This window comes from Bombina bombina, chromosome 1 (assembly GCF_027579735.1).
Source record: "Bombina bombina isolate aBomBom1 chromosome 1, aBomBom1.pri, whole genome shotgun sequence".
NCBI lineage: Eukaryota > Metazoa > Chordata > Amphibia > Anura > Bombinatoridae > Bombina > Bombina bombina.
In genome coordinates this window covers 1,040,392,955-1,040,410,361 of record NC_069499.1, presented here as the reverse complement: position 1 = coordinate 1,040,410,361, position 17,407 = coordinate 1,040,392,955, and the positions used below count along the sequence as shown (strand labels likewise).

Below are 17,407 nucleotides of genomic sequence, written 5' to 3'. Positions count from 1 at the left end.
CACTAAAAATGTTCATTTTTTAACTGTTCTCTCTAAGTACTGAGCTTTGTTATACATACCAAAACAAGACAACAAAACATTTCTTTGTGTAAAAAGTTGATAAGATAATAAAGTCGGATCTCCCTACAAGTTCAGACCATTTTAATGGGTTGCTGTTGTTTCAAAGACAAAAAAATGCTATGTTATATACAAAATAAACCAAAAGGAACAATTTCCTAAACCTGTTATACTCTGCAACTGGTATAACATGGAAACACTTTAACCCCTTGAGTGCTAACGACGGCTCTGAGCCATCGCAGAGTGTCCCACTCTGGTGCTAACGACGGCTCTGAGCCGTTGCTAGCACTCTCCCACCTTGAGGGAGATCTGGGGGCTCCCACCCACTCCTACCCCGGCGAACGGGCCTGCATAGTGACAGGCATCGCTGGGGCTTCACGTTATGTGTGGTGACGTCACGCGCAATGACGTGATGATGTCTCCGCATAACTTTATTTATACTTAACAATGTTAAGTATAGGAGCAGGGGTCATGCTGCTTAGAAGCCTGTATCTCAGGTATCTAAGCAGCTACAGACCCCCAAGACCCACCGTTGGAAAGGTAATCGCCTAACCTTTCCAACATTGTAAGTCTTAGGGATCTGAAAAAATAAAAAAATAAAACAAACCCTTAAAAAAGCTTAGCACCCAGGTGGGAAAGTGCTTAGCACTCAAGGAGTTAAAGGGAGTTAAAGGGACAGTCTACACCAGAATTTTTATTGTTTTAAAAGATAGATAATCCCTTTATTACCCATTTGCCAGTTTTGCATAACTAACACATTTATAATAATATACTTTTAACCTCTGTGATTATCTTGTATCTAAGCCTCTGCAAACTGCCCCTTTTTCAGTTCTTTTGACAGACTTGCAGTCTAGCCAATCAGTGCCTGCTCCCAGATAACTTCTCGTGCATGAGCACAGTGTTATCTATATGAAATACGTGAACTAACACCCTCTAGTGGTGAAAAACTGTTAAAATGCAATCTGAAAGAGGTGGGCTTCAAGGTCTAGGAAATTAGCATATGAACCTCCTAGGTTAAGCTTTCAACTAAGAATACCAAGAGAACAAAGCAAAATTGGTGATAAAAGTAAATTGGAAAATTGTTTAAAATTACATGCTCTATCTGAATCATGAAAGTTTATTTTGGCCTAGACTGTCCCTTTAAGGAAAAAACTGCTTTACAGTACACTGGCCCTTTAAGGCTTTTGAAATAGATACGTTTAAAAAAAACTGCAAAAGAATAAAAGTATTTTCTGACAGTTTTATAATACAATAGTCATTTTTTTTTCAATGCAAACTACTGGAATTGGATTAAAGGGATATGAAAGTCAAAATTAAAGGGACAGTATACTGTAAAATAGTTTTCCCTTAATGTGTTTACAATTGCTTTTTTTACCAACTGCAGAGTAAAAAATGTATGAAAATTAGCTTTTTAAGGTTTATTTGTGTATATTAAAGCTCTGATTTTGTGTTTTGAAGCCACAACCTAATAAAATGGGTTGAGCTTGTAGGTATAATCAGATCTCATTACTTATCTTATATCTGTCCTTAAAACAATAACCAGTACTTGTAGAGAACAATGGAAAATCAACATTTTATTACCTTATATCTGCTTTATCACGCTGGGAGTGTAATTTCTTCTGCTGGCTGTGTTTACAAAGCTTATCTATAGCTGGTACGCGCGGCCACAAACTTTCAGAATAGGTGGGGATACCACATGCTAAATTAACAATTTCAAATGCCAATATAAGGGTAAAGGAGCTACTTGTAAACAATTTAATACACTCCAGCAGGTAAAGTGGATCATTGGGAACAAATTAAAGGGGAGAAAATTTTTGAGTAAACTGTCCCTTTAAGCTTGCATGATTCACAAAGAACATCTAGTTTTAAAGGGATAGAAAGGTAAAAAAAAAAATGAAATCTGCATGGTTGCACTTCAATTTAAAATAGAAGCGTTTTTGCAATATACTTCTATTTGCAAAAATACTTCTGTTTTTTTTGGGGCAATCGCACATATCCTGTGAAGTCCTGAACTCCAGTATTCAAAAACTGCCCCATCTCAGAGAGTCAGCAGTAGCTTGTATGACACAAATGATGTCATCAGATGCAATACACACCTCAGCCACCTCTCTGAACATGCATGGTGTTCTAATTCTGGTGACAGGATATGTGCGTATGCTGCATTAAACCAGTAATAACCTTTACTAGAAGCATTTTTGCTAAAAGAAGAATAATGCAAAAATGCTTCTATTTCAAATTGAAGTGAACCCGTGCACATTTCAGTTCTGACCTCTCTATCCATTCAAGAGACTTTTCAATGTACTTCTATAATAAAATGTACTTTGTTCTCTTTGTATTCACTGTACAAAAGCATATCTAGGTAGACTCAGGGGCAGAAATACACTAGCTGATGATTGGTGGCACATACAGTATGTCTTCTGCTACTGGCTCACCACATGTGGTCAGCTAAGTCCCAGCAATGCATTACTGCTCTTCAGTTGATTTTGCATGGGTTTAACACAGCTATAATAATAATAATAATAAAATGATATCTTAACTATTGCTCTAACCCAAAACAAAGTGCTTTAAATATTGCTTCTTTTCCACTTTTATGCCCCTTTAAATTTGAAAACCACACTAAAAGCAAATTAGCAGTTTTGAGGAGAGACTTCTAAAAGCTGACAAACTGATTAGCAACTCAGATGGAAAGAAAAAATGTGTTAGGATATTTTAAAGCTATACTGTATGTGCAATCGTTTTAGGCTTGCTTTGAAGTCTGGAATGGATTTCCCAAAAGGCAGAGCCATATGTACTGAGAATAACTGGACACTACTGTTCAAGTGCACACCAAGGCAAACCTCTATTCTAAGGTAACATTTATGTGACTACTCAGTCAATGGGACAAGTTAATGATCTAATTAACACATCACAGACTGAGCAAATGCTAGGTGCTAGTGAACAAAAGGCTGTTTCACACCTTAATGGCACACATCAAATAAGATGCCACTTAAAAGCACTCAGAAGTTTTGTTTAGCTGGGTTTAATTAGATAATTATATTTAGTAACGTTGGGTAAACAAGATAACAAATGTACAAAGACAAGAGAAGACAGAAGCGCCACATGGCCCAATATTGTTTGGTCCAAACAACTTAATATATAAGGGAGTGAACTCACATTTGTGAAAGCACCTCAGTCAGTGCTATGGAGACAGTCTGGGATCTATAACAGTCACCCAGAAGACCAACTGCCGGTATTGATGTAGTGTCTGTATCAGAACAACAAAAAGAAACACAGGTGCCTATATGGCTTAGTATTGCCTTAGCACAAGTAAACCAATGCAAACGATATGAATGGGACTCACAATAGTTGTAGCATCTCCTTTGATGCTATAGAGGCAGGATGGGATCAATGTGGTCACCCACCAAACTTAATCAAAGGCCAGCTGGACACAGATGAAGATTATGGATACTCCAAAATTCAGAATGGACCCAGGATACACCAATGGTCAAACAAGACCCAATAAAATATATGTCCCTCTCTATCAGAGGGGAAATATGACAAAGAAGATGGTAGCAAGTGTTCCAGATAAAAATTGCTTTATTAAAATGATAAAAACAAGGCGACGCGTTTCTCAGCAACAAGCTGTTTCATCAGGCTTCATAAAACATTTGAGGAACACGTATTTACTATTTAGTATCCTACCACTTCTTTCTCGTTTGAGGTATATATACTTATATCCTGTCTATAAGACTGGATTGGTTTAACTATCAGGTGTATTGATTAATCACAGTAGAGTGCCCCCCTCCTTTGTTGTTGTTGTTGTTGTTTCTTCCAAGATAACAAATGTACGTTGAATGAAATATTGTAGATTATCTATCAAAGCAGAAGGACTAATTGATATTTGTATTCTCAGGATAAACATATCTGTATACAATAATGTTTTCATGTTATTTTCACTAGCTCTTATGATTGATTGTTATTGCATGTACAATTGTCAACTTTTCATTTTTAAATTACCTATAAAACAGCAACTCTCAGTTTGCAGCATATTTTTTACTGACAAATCACTTAAAGGGACACTTTACTTAAAAATACAAAACATTTACCATTCATATAAAGGAGAAGCTACTGAATATGTGACAAAATATTATTTCTTGTAAAAAAAAAAAAGTGAAGTAAAAGTTGTTAAGCCTTAAAATAAAACTTTTTATTAATGCTCATAAGCTGATAGTTACTTCCTGTTCATGGTCATTGGCTGACAGGTATAAACATTTGTGCACTTCCTACATTAGTAGAACATGCACAACTGATACTGCTGTATTAGTTTCAATGACATTTTGAGCACAGTTTACTTCATCTTTTTTTTTTTTAGCATAACAGTATCAATGTACTTCAATCCTGCTCTTTCTTATATATGATAGAATTTATTTGAGTACAACGTACAAGTTATTATTGTTAATTATTATTATTATTATTATTATTATTATTATTATTATTATTATTATTATTATTATTATTATTATGCATAATACCCCACATTTGGGTACAATTAAGGTTATTTCTTTCTGAAAATATGATTCCAACAAAATTAAAGATGATGTGTGACTACTGAGTAACGCACATTTCTCTACTTCTACCAAAGTAGTACTCACACATTATATGATTGTATACAACTGTTGTGACACTGAAGTGTCCAACCGTAGGGGGCGCTATATATACACGAGAATATGTGAGTCTATCTAATTAGACTGAACTATAAGTGAAGTATAGTTATTAATACTTTCTCAGTAATTACTGTAGTGGGCTAGAACATAGGTATAAATCACACAAAAAACAAAAAATTACAACCATACAGTTAGAGGCAAATCACGAACAGATGTACATTAATAGTCACCAGTTGTTGATAGGATCTTGGTAATAGCCCAAGTGAAGGTGAGTAAAATTGTCCTGATGTGTTCATCAGTGGTTGTAAAATGTCTGTAAACAGCGGTCCAAAGTGACCAAAACAGGAAGATTCCAGTAGACGAGAGCAGCTCCTCTTTGCGGATAATCGACCAAAAACAGAAATCTGTGAATAGAATCACAAAGATAGAGGGAGCCTCCTAGTGCAACACTGGTATGATGGGAAATATAACAGATTAAAATCTGAAATGATACTCACAAAAGGAGCAGCACCAAATGTGCTAAATAGCGCAGGCTGGGGATTCACAGTGACCCAGCTACACTGATCCTGCAGTAGGATGTGGGGATCCAGGATATCCAGATGGTGTGGTGGAAATGACAGGCTCAGGCTTCCATATGGTAAAACATATATTTATTTTAAAATAAGATTAAAAAACATAGGGGTGTATAACATCACCCAAATAGTATATAAAAAACAATGTTGTAACAGAGAGCAACGCGTTTCTCAGCACAAAGTGGCTGTTTCCTCATTATATGATTAAAGACGAGGACCTTGGTGCACAATGTAATACACTATCTTATAATGATAATTGTATAACTTTATAGCTGATCTTCCAGAGGGAACTCACAGGTCTTAGATTTAAATGAATAATAAACAGCTAATCAATAATATTGTCACTCAACTTAAAGGGACACTAAACATTAAAGGGACATAAAACCCAAAATCTTTCTTTTATGATTCAGATAGAGCATACAATTTTAAACAACTTGCCAAATTGCATCTATTATCAAATTTTCTTCAATTGCATGTTATCCTTTGTTGAAAAGCAGGAATGTAAGCTCAGGAGTGTGCTCGTGTCTGGAGCAGTATATGACAGCAGTTTTGCAACAATGTTATACATTAGCAAGAGCACTAGATGGCAGCACTATTATCTGTAATTTAGTGCTACAGACGTGTGCACGCTGCCTATCTAGATATCTCTTTAACAAAGAATAACAAGAGAATGAAGCAAGTTTGATAATAGAAGTAAACAGGGAACTTTTATAAAGTTGTATTCTCTGTCTGAAAAATGTGGGTTTCATGCCCCTTTAAATACATTTCATGCATGTTCTTCTAATTTTGGGTGCTGCAGGTTATACTGCATGTATCGGGAGAGTTGCTATACGTGCAAACACGTCACCACTGGAATACAGTGAAAGCTAGATTTCTACCTAAATGTTGAAGCCCTAGAAAGTGATGCAGTATAGCTGTAAAAAGCTGACTAGAAAATATCACCTAACATCTCTATGTAAAAAAAGGAAGATATTTTACCTCAAAATGTCCTAAGTATTCATAACTCACTGTACAGAGACTTTAAGCAGCCAATCAGGATGCTAGTCCTTGGACTTGCAAGGTAGTGTGCATGTGTCATGTTATTTTCCTACTCAGTTTAAGGAAATTTACTATGAAATCTCACAAGATTTCAGTGAAATCTCATGAGATCATTGCAAAACATTACATGACGTCAGCACTGCTTATGCTGATTGGCTATTGCTTTTTTGTTATTCCAACTTGCAGCTGGACAGCAGCTGAAGTATAACTGTTCACAGAGCCCTTATTCTGGTGAGCTGAAGAAATCATGAGTTAAAAATATCTTCCCTTTTTACATAGAGATGCTCAGGTGATATTTTCCTGTCAGCTTTTTACAGTTATGCTGCATCAGTTTTAAGTGATTTAGCATATGAGTATTATGTCCCTTTACCTATACAAAGTTTATTAACCATAGAAGGATAAAAGCATGAGCTAGCCTTCAAGGAATTTGAACAGACCAGAGGTAATGCAACAGCTCGATAAGCTAACTGAGAAAATGTTCCAGTCATTTACAAGAAGAAATGTATCAGAAGCAACCACAGCTCTTTAACAAAAATATTTTTCAATTAATGTCTTGAGGCATAAAAATCCCCACTTTATCAGAAGTACTAGACTCGTCTTGTGTAGGATAGAGGGGAATTTCCGTCTCTAAGCTTACAGCCCAGCATAATGTGATGCTGTACTGACTATGGTGCACTAGACCACAATAGTTGCACTTATCTAGCAATGTAAATTACTCAGCAGTGTGCTGGACTGTTGGTGGTAAGATCTATACATTAATTAATGGTTAAGTAACATTTTACTGTATGGTTGGTCGTTAGAACAAGTAAATACAATGAGAAATTGTTTGGATAATTGGTTCTTAAAGAGACATACAACAACAAATATTTCTATTGTGTACAGTAACAATTAAACGTGTTTTTTTTTTTTTTTAGATGAAAAGTGGTTAAAGGGACTGTAAATACCCTGACACTTTTATATAAAATGTGTAGTTACAGTAAAACAACTTTGCAGTATATTTCATTAATTATTTTGCCCCATCATGCAATTTAGCTCTGAAGATTTGGGATTTTCTAATTCTCAAAGATGGAAACGCACACTGCAAGCTTTTTAAAGTGTTAAGTGGAGTTTGGCTATTGAAAAGAAAACATGAAGCAAAAAAGATGTTAATTTGTTTTAAAATGTTTTATTTGGGCTGATATGTTATTCTATAGCAATACACTATAAATGTTTTGTAATTGCAAGGTGTTTACTGTCCATTTAAGGAAAAGCAGGAAGTATATGATTTGTACAACTGAGTGTGTTATTGCTTATTGGCTGATAGGTACAAATTCTCAGGGCCAGCTCTATAATTGGAGTAGGTGGAATCAGGGGGCCCAGACAGCAATTGACAGGGGCAGGACATTGAGAGAGCATAATCTGGATAACAGTGTTTTTAAAGAGTAATTCAATTTACAGGGCAGTCACCTGCATGTTCTCATCATCATGTGAAATTCATTAGGTTTAGACTATAGTGTAGTGTACAGTTAAGGGGGTCTTTTCATTATTGGACCCTGGCAGCACACTGTCTTGAGCTAGACCTGCAAATTCTTTACAAAAAAATGGTTTATTCAGAACAATGAAATCCCTTTTTTTAAGTTCTGGTATGTACAGTATTTTGAAAAACTTGAGTGCAATGTAACTATATATATAATGTAATGTACTATACAAAAAGATTTACATTTTCATCAGAAGAAAGAGGAGAGGCAGACATAAGATATAATAAAAATACAAACCCAGTTTCTATTCCAGTAATTTTGTTCCATTGTTCTTTCATCAAGTATTAGTCTTCGGTCTCTTATACTTAAAGGGACAGTCTAGCCAAATTTAAACTTTCACGATTCAGATAGGGCATGCACTTTTAAACAACTTTTCAATTTACTTTTATCATCAAATTTGCTTTGGTCTCTTGGTATTCTTTGTTGAAAACTAAACCTAGGTAGGGTCATATGCTAATTTCTAAGCCATTGAAGGCTGACTCTTATCTCAGTGCATTTTTACAGTTTTTTACAACTAGACAGCGATAGTTCTTGTATGATAACATTGAGCTCACTCCCGTGTAGTTACTTATGAGTCAGCACTAATTCGCTAAAATGTAAGTCTGTCAAAAGAACTGAAATAAGGGGGCAGTCTGCAGAGGCTTAAATACAAGGTAATCACAGAGGTGAAAATTATATTAATATATCTGTGTTGGTTATGCAAATCGGGGGAATGGGTAATAAAGGGATTATCTATCTTTTTAAACAATACAAATTCTGGAGTAGAGGACATTTAAAAACAACTTGAACAACTTGATTTTTATTGTGAACATGTTCTGGTTTGGGATTTCAAATAGCCTCATTACCTTTCCCAATTTGTATTAATTTAAAAATAAAATGCTTTATTTTGTGAGAGCATTTTAAATCAAACAAATTCCTGTCTAATACTAAGGGCTCCATGTACTAAGCAGGGTACGCTGAATAACAGCCTTTGCGAGGCTGGGTCGCACATTTGAACCTGCTTTCCACAACATATGAAGCAGCGGTCATCAAACTGCTGCTTCTAACACTCTCTGCCACTTCTGAGTTTGCGGAGAGAAATCACTCATAACACTATTACTCTGGGTGATGGACAGGCCCTTCTCTCACATGATAGGTCACTCGAGAGAAGGGTGCGGCATTACACAATACGGGCAGCGGACTTACAGGGTCAAATACCCGAATGCCACAAAGGGTTGTGGACAAGTTCTCAAGTTGAGAACCTCATCCGCACGCATTTTAGTACTTTTGTCCCTATGTCTTTATTGCATTCAAAAGTGTTAAATAGAGAGAGAGCACAATGTTATCTATTTGGCACACATGAACTAGCCTTGCCTTGCTGTGAAAAGCTAATAAAAAAAGCATGTGATAAAAGGCTGTCTGTAGTGGCTTAAAAATAGGCAGAAATTTAGAAGTTTAAAGGTTATAAAGTATATTAATATAACAATGTTGGTTGTGTAAAGCTGGGGAATCGGTAGTAAAGGTGTTATCTATATTTTTAAACAATAACAATTTTGATGTAGACTGTCCCTTTAAAGCATATATCCTCATAAAACTTTAACCCTTTGTCTCCCAAAGGGGGATGCAACCCATTGCTCTCTTGTAACTGATTGGCTAAAACATGCAACAGATTTAACATTGTTTGCCTCATTTGTTTGCCTTGACTATAATGTGGTCATCGGAATAAACCAATACATTGATGCAATGATGTGATGTGTAAATAGTTGAAGGCTTCACCACATTCTATTCATTTTCAAATCAAATTGGGAGGGTTGCACTCCAATTATTTTATAAGGTGGGTTTTGTTTGTTTCCCTGCCTTTTGTTTTCAGTACTTTCCTAAATGGATATCTGACAGGGAGGAGACATACATAAATTACATTACCATTTGTAAAGGTACAATAAGGTCAGTTTAAACTTCCTTTATTTTCCTAAATTGGCTGTTAATAAATGATTTTATCTTGAAAAGGAAGCAATTACTTATCCTGAACATTTAACACTTTTACCTAATTATAGTTTATTTTTGGTGTGAGGGCGTTTAAAAAAAATAAGGAAAGAAAGATAAGGCCAAGAAATGGTAGAAAAGTTCTCTGACCATGGGCCAATTAGATCTTAAAGGGACACTCAAGTCAAAATTAAATTTTCATGATTCAGAAAGAGCATACAATTTTAAACAACTTTACAATTTACTTCCATGAACAAAATACATTTTTTGAGTCACCAGCTCCTACTGAGCATGTGCCAGAATTCACAGAATATACGTATATGCATTTGTGATTGGCTGATAACTGTCACATGATACAGGGGGGGTGGAAATAAACATAACTTTGAAATTTGTAAGACAAAAAAATCTACTACTCATTTGAAGTTCAGACCAAGTGCTATTGCATTGTATTTTTATAATGTATTTGTTGATTATGCAAATCTACTGTATTTACTGGTCCTTTGAAGTGAAATTAAACTTTCATAATTCAGATAGAGCATGTGATTTAAAAAAATAAAAACTCTCTAATTTACTTCTAGAATCAAATTTTCTTCATTCTCATTGTATCCTTTGATGAAGAGAATAACTAAGTAGGCTCAGGAGCAGCAATACTTACTGCAAGCTTGCTGATGATTGGTGAATACAAACACACGACTCTTGTCATTGGCTCACCAGATGTGTTCTCCCAGTAATACATTGCTGCACCTAAGCCTCCCTGGGTTTATTTGTCAACTAAGGATTATGAGAGAACAACGCACATTTGAGAATAGGAGTAAATTGGAAATTTGTTTTAATTTGCATGCTCTATTTAAACCATGAAAGATTACTTTTGACTTTACTGTCCTTTTAAACCATACAGTTTAATTGGTACTAGGCAGCACAATACTTTAAAGGGACATTATACACTCATTTTTTCTTTGCATAAATGTTTTGTATATAATCTATTTATATAGCCCATAAAGTTTTTTTTTTTAAATTAATGTATAGTTTTGCTTATTTTTAAATAACATTGCTCTGATTTTCAGACTCCTAACCAAGCCCCAAAGTTTTATGTGAATACGCTCGACTACCTACTCCAGCTTGCTCCTGTTTGTGTAAAGGGTCTTTTCATATGCAAAAGAAGGGGGAGGGGGAGAGTGTCTTATTTGCCACTTGCAGTGGGCTTTCCAGCTACCTTTTCAACAGAGCCAAACTGACAGCTTCTAAGTAAGTTTTTAAACAGTTTTATACTGGATTTTTATATCAGTATCTGTGCATATTATTCTTTATAGTAGTGTCTATTACATGCAGTTATATGAAAATGAGTGTATACTGTCCCTTTAATGTCAGCAAACTCATAAAATGCCTTTCTTGGCTTGCAGGGACTGCAGAACAAATTATAACATTTGAACAGTGAATGTAACATTTAAATATACAAATAAAACATATGAACAATACATTTTCCTACTGATTCTCATAAACTTACACTGAAGCCAATGAGAAACAAAATTTGAATGTTACATTTGATAAAATAAAAATATGTATATTTGTTTTGAAAAATGGAAGTATTTAGTATTCATTTCAAATGAACAAATGTGGCCATAATTCTTTATACTGAACCCACCTCTACTTATTAAACTAGATTCTGAAAACTTCTTGGCAGAATAAAGTTTTTGAGGCACAAAATTAAGTGTACGTAATGTACTCCTCTCATCCAGTGGGAGGGGAAAAAATGCACAATTAACATGTAACATCAGTGGTAGAGTGTATGTGTTAAGAGTTGGTTGATTTTGTGTTCTATGTAGGATCAATACAAGGATTATTTTGCTACCTCTTATGAAAAAAAAAAAATCTGGCTCCTCAGCAAAACATACCTGTTTAAGTGACGGTTTGTTGGGTATAAAAAGTTACTGAACATAATAGACCCCCCAAAGATGGAAGAGTCAAATAAGTGGTCTATAATGTGTCATTAAATTAATAAACCTCATTATTTAGTAACCCTGCCTTTAATTGTGTCGGCAATTGAGGTAATTAGGTGCAAATTTTTTACCATACAATTTAAAAAAAAAAAATTATACACCCTATAACGACAAGAACCGTACCGCCATCTGAGAGCAGTAGTTATTATGAGTTTTACGCAACAAAACTGTTACATAAAACTCATAACTTAAAGGGACAGAATACTCTAAAATACTTTTTCCCTTAATGTGTTTACAATTGCATTTTTATCAACTGCAGAGAAAAAGCTCATTTTCATAAATTTTTTAAAGGTTTATTTGTGTATATTAAAGCTCTGATTTTGTGTTTTGAAGCCACAACCTAATAAAATGGGTTGAGCTTGTAGGTATAATCTGATCTTATTACTTTATCACATTGTGTACATATACATGCTTCTTTATCTTATATCTGTCCATAAAACAATCACCAGTACTTGGAGAGAACAATGGAAAATCAACATTGTATTACCTTATCTCTTCTATAACCCACTGGGTGTAATTTCTTCTGCTGGCTGTGTTTACAAAGCTTATCTATAGCTTGGACCTGCGGCCACAAACTTTCAGAATAGGTGGGGATACCACATGCTAAATCAACTATTTCAAATGCCAATATAAGGGTAAAGTAGCTACTTGTAAACAATTTAATACACTCCAGCAGGTAAAGTGGATCATTGAGAACAAATTAAAGGGGAGAATTTTTTTTAGTAAACTGTCCCTTTAAGTGTTACAAAGTACACTAACACCCATAAACTACCTATAAACCACCAAACTGAGGCCCTCCTGCATCGCAAACACTATATTAAAGTTATTAAGCCCTAATCTGCCGCTCCCGACATCGCCGCCACTAATAAAATTTATTAACCCCTAAACCTCTGGCCTCCCACATCACTACCACTAAATAGACCCATTAACCACTAAAATAAAAGATCTAACTCTAAAAAAAAACTTTTTCAGCTTTTTTTCTTGCCCTTAAAAGGGCATTCAGCTATTTTAAGAAATGCCCAAACCCTATTCTAAAAAAAAATTAACACCCGAAAAATCCTTAGAAAAAACTAACACTAACCCCTCTTTAGGTACTCACAGTTGCTGAAGTCCCGCTTGAAAGATCTTCATTCCGGTGGCTCCATCTTCATCCAGGTGGCTCCATATTCATCCATCGCAGGACCGGCATCTTCTTCATCCCTGCGGAGGTGGAGCGCTCGATGCGCGGAGGCGGAGGTCCAGGAGAAGGTCCAAGGCGAAGGTCTAGGTGAAGGTCCAAGGCAGAGGTCCAGGCGGAGGTCCATGGCGGAGGTCCAGGCGGAGGTCCATCGATCCGACGTGGAGGTCCTCTTCATGCGATCGCCCGCCGCACACTGAGGATTCAAATGCAAGGTACCCCTTATATACTGGGGGTACCATTGCATTACTATTGGCTGAAAAATTTAAAACAGCCTATAGGAATTAGGGCTGCTAAAATCCTATTGACTGTTCAAATCAGCCAATAGGATGTAAGCAGCTCTCATTCCTTTTGGTTTATTTGAATCAGCCAATAGGACTGAGAGTTGCTTAAATCCTATTTCAGACCTCCACCTGGACCTCCGCCTTGGACCTTCGCCTGGACCTCCGCCTCCGTGTATCGACTGCTCCGCCTCCACAGGGATGAAGAAGATGCCGGTCCCACGATGGATGAAGATGGAGCTGCCTGGATGAAGATGGAGCCGCCGGGATGAAGATCATTCAAGCGGGACTTCAGCAACTGTGAGTACCTAAAGAGGGGTTAGTGTTAGATTTTTTTTAAAAAATTTTAGGGTGTTTTTTTTTTTAGATTAGGGTTTGGGTATTTCTTAAAATAGCTGAATGCCCTTTATTATAGATTAGGGTTCTTTTATTTTGGGGTGTTTTTTTTTTTAAACGGGGTATTAGAATAGGAATCATTTTTATTATTTTGGATAATTCATTTGTTATTTTGTGTAATGTTTTTTTTTTTCATTTTTGAGGTGTTTTTTTTATAATAGCCATTTTTTTATTTTTAATGGGCAGTAAAAGAGCTGAATGCTCGTTTGTTATATTTTGTAATGGTAGGGTTTTTTTTATTTTTTTGTAATTTTAGTGTTTTTTATTTTTTATAATGGTAGGTTTTTTATTTTTTGTAATTTTAGTGTTCTATTTTTTGTAATGGTAGGTTTTAGTGGCAGCTTAGCTTTTATTTCACAGGTAAGTTTGTATTTATTTTAACTAGATAGTAAATAATAACTATTTACTAACTAGTCTACCTAGTTAAAATAAATACAAACTTACCTGTGAAATAAAAATAAAACCTAAGCTAGCTACAATATAACTATTAGTTATATAGCTAGCTTAGGTTTTATTTCATAGGTAAGTATGTATTTAGTTTTAATTAGGTATTATTTAGTTAATAATTGTAACTTTAATTTAGCTCGATTTTAATTATGTTAAAGTTAGGAGGTGTTAGGTTTAAGTTTACGGTTAGGGTTAGGTTTAGGGTTAGGTTTAGGAGTTAATAGTTTAATTTAGGTTGTTGTGATGTGGGGGGCTGGTGGTTTAGGGGTTAATAGGATTATTTTAGTGGTAGTGATGTGGGAGGCCAGAGGTTTAGTGGTAAATAACTTTATTTAGTGGCGGCGATGTCGGGGAGTGGCAAAATAGGGATTAATATCTTTATTATAGTGTGGCGATGTTCGGGAGTGGGGGAATAGGGGTTAATAACTTTAGTATAGTGGCGGCGATATCGGGAGTGGCAGATTAGGGGTTAATAACATTATGTAGGTGTCGGCGATGTCGGGGGCAGCAGATTAGGGGTGTTTAGACGTGGGGTTTATGTTAGGGTGTTAGGTTTAAACGTAACTTTTTTTTCCCCATAGACATCAATGGGGCTGCGTTACGGAGCTTTTCATTCCGCGATCGCAGGTGTTAGGTTTTTTTCTAACATGCTCTCACCATTGATGTCTATGGGGAAAGCGTGCACGAGCACGTCAAAGCAGTGCTTGTATTTTGTGCGGTATGGAGCTCAACGCAACCATATCGTACAGCTTTTCAAAAACCCGTAAGGCCAGCGCTATGGAGGGTGAAATAACACAACTTTTGTTGTGTTCGTTAAATACCCTCTATAGCGCAAAAATTGTAATCTAGGTGAATATAGGGTTCCGTAGAGAGGCATTGTCACAGCTATAACCAGTGGTGACCTGAGTAATACAATATATAATCTCAATAGCACAGTAGTTAAGAGGACTGATATATTGTTGCCATAGATACTTGAAAAAGGGAGATTATGAAACTTTCAAAATGGAATATCAATTCACTTATCAAACTTCTCCCACAATGTAGTCCATCAGTTGTTACTAGGTTCAGATAAACTTCTTGCTTAGATGGAAATTGAAGTCTATTGTTTTTTATATACATAATATGTATTAGCAATTAAGCACTAAATCCACAAAATGTCTACATACAAATAGACAAGGAGATAAACCACAAACAAATAAAACATTAGAGAACTATAATGAATATGTTTATTTTATCTCTTTTGATTGAAGCCAGTACAAATATCTAGCTGAAAATGAGACTGTGCACAGGGGTAGAACTACCATTGGTGCAGCAGGACCAGGGCCAAGTGATTTGGGGGCCCATAGCAACCAGTATAAACACTAGTTGTGTGCACAATGTGTACTATCCTAATGTAGGGGAGCCTTTTATTAGTGCAGGCTGCAGGTCCATCTTTCTTTCTTTCTTTCTTTCTTTCTTTCTCTATCTATTTATCTATCTATCTCTCTCTCTCTCTATCTATCTGTCTATCTACTGTATCTATATATCTACTGAATCTATCTATCTGTCTATCTATCTATCTATCTATCTATCTATCTATCTATCTATCTATCTATCTATCTATCTATCTATCTATCTACTGAATCTATCTATCATCTATCTATCTACTGTATCTATATATCTACTGAATCTATCTATCTATCTATCTATCTATCTATCTATCTATCTATCTATCTATCTATTTATCTACTGTATCTATATATCTACTAAATATATCTATCTATCTATCTATCTATCTATCTATCTATCTACTGAATCTATCTATATATCTAGCCTCACAATCATTATATAGAGCAGCATGTATATTATTACTATTGCTTACTACTGATTACTTTTGGGGGGGGGGGCTACAAAAACATTTTGCACCTGGGCCTTCTGTTGAGTAGGTCTACTACTGGTTGTGCACTGCTCTTATCAAAAACTGTATAGTAAGTAGCCAGGTGAGGCAAACTGCAGCATATTTAAAGAGACAGTCAAGTCCAAAATAAACTTTCATGATTCAGATAGGGCATGTCATTTTAAACAATTTTCCAATTAATTTTTATTACCAATTTTGCTTTGTTCTCTTGGTATTCTTAGTTGAAAGCTAAACATATGCTAATTTCTTAGACCTTGAAGGCCACCTCTAATCTGAATACATTTTGACAGTTGTGTTATCTATATGTGTTTATATAGATAACATTGAGCTCACGCATGTGGAGTTACCTAGGAGTCAGCACTAATTGGCTAAAATGCAAGTCTGTCAAAAGAACTGAAATAAGGGGGTAGTTTGTAGAGACATAGATACAAGGTAACCACAGCGGTAAAACATGTATTATAACTTTGTTGGTTATGAAAAACTGGGGAATGGGTAATAAAGGGATTATCTATCTGTCATGGATACCAGATGGCTAAGGCTATCCCCTACCCCCCTACAACCTCACCCCTGTTGTTTCTCAGTGGTTTTGTACTCCTCAGAGCAACCACCATCTCTGGAAGCTGTTTGTTTGTTTGTTTTGTTTTGGCTTGTTTTTGTGTTCAGAGAAGAGTTGGTTTATGACCAGGAAAACCCTCCTAGGCTGGCCGGGCTCCTGGAACTCCCGGTCGACCGCCTCACAACAGACACCCGCCTAACCCCTTTCAGGCTGGCCAGGCTCCTGGAACTCCCGGTCGGCCACAGGACAGCAGAACACCCGCTAACTTTAACCCAGGTCGCTCCAGCAACCATATGCCCCAGTGCTCCGCTCTTTTGGGGATTAGTAGCCCCTGGGGAGTACAAGGGGTGGAGGAATTCCCAGAGGGGAGCTCCTTTGGGAACCGGGGGTTTTGGACTGTGAAATCTGGGGACTGAGAGCTTTAAAATGACACCCTGGAAGTGCCGCCGCTCCACCGGGATCACATCACCCCAAAACCGCCACCCATAGGTATTGGGATTATGTGAAACTGTGGCTCCTATGGAGGTGCCGGGCTGTCTGGAGGGGCGGGAATGGCGGGGAAATTGTGGGATTGTCCTTTGTGTTATCAAGATGAGCTCTGTGTATAAAAGGAGTGTATGTTTTAGAATAAAATCAGTTCCTGTTTAACCTGAAAGCTAGTGTGTCTAGTTATTTGGGTGAGCTCCAGCTAAAATCACTTTCCTGAGCAACATTGCAGCCTGTTCCAGGCAGAGGAAGGACACGCTGGAAGAGCTACCTAATTTGGGTAGCTGGAGTCTGCCACAGGGTGGGACCCTGAGTACTGGTGCTGTCGGGCATCAGGGGTGGCTACAGGCTGTGGTCACTTGCCAGCTAAATAGCTGCAGT

The 17,407-nt window shown here is 36.4% G+C and overlaps 1 long non-coding RNA gene across 1 annotated transcript; it reads right to left on the bottom strand.

The window, feature by feature from the left end:
* Positions 1 to 15,290: 15,290 nt before the first annotated feature.
* On the bottom strand, positions 15,291 to 15,780 carry LOC128640989 (uncharacterized). Its single transcript, XR_008399422.1, has 2 exons — positions 15,707 to 15,780; positions 15,291 to 15,658 (listed from the first exon to the last, which is right to left on the bottom strand). It is a non-coding gene; the product is annotated as an uncharacterized LOC128640989 (long non-coding RNA).
* Between the last annotated feature and the right edge of the window lie 1,627 nt (positions 15,781 to 17,407).